Here is a 584-nt window from a genome sequence, read left to right as displayed (position 1 = left end):
CAGCTCTGTCTAAACAGCCACGTTTCTCATTAACCACAGAACAAAGCGAAGGGGAAGCACAGGTGTCCCCTGGTGCCGGTCGTGGCTGTGCCTGGCCCTGGCGCTCCGCACATGGGTTATCCCTGCGCTGTGGGCAGGCAGTGGCCAGGGATGAGCAAGAAGGGATGCGTTGCTGGGCAGGGGTCCCGTGGGGCTCTCCCACATCCTGAAAGCACTGCCCTTTGTCACTGCAGACCTGTGCGACCATGCACTCCACATCCCGCATGATGAGCTGTGATACAAATGGCCCCGGCTGCTTCCGGAGGATTGGAGCCCTGCTGCCCGGCCAGCCTCACGGGACCAGGATGATGCAAGGCTCCGTCTGGATGTCTCCTACCTCTTGGTTTGCCTCATCCCTGCTGCCCTCACCGGGACAGGCAGACGTGCTGGGGAAGACTACGGCTCTGGAGCTGGCACAGATGCCGTCTCGCCTCGTCTGGTGCTCTTGTCCTATTTATTCACTGTCCGTCCACTGTAGCTGTGGTGCAGGGGACACCGGGATGTCGGCCTTGCTTCCCCATGGCTCAGCCGTGGCGGCCGTGGCT

This window comes from Cariama cristata, unplaced genomic scaffold, assembly GCF_000690535.1.
Source record: "Cariama cristata isolate BGI_N322 unplaced genomic scaffold, ASM69053v1 scaffold38730, whole genome shotgun sequence".
NCBI classification, from domain to species: Eukaryota; Metazoa; Chordata; class Aves; order Cariamiformes; family Cariamidae; genus Cariama; species Cariama cristata.
Note: the sequence above shows the minus strand (reverse complement) of the source record.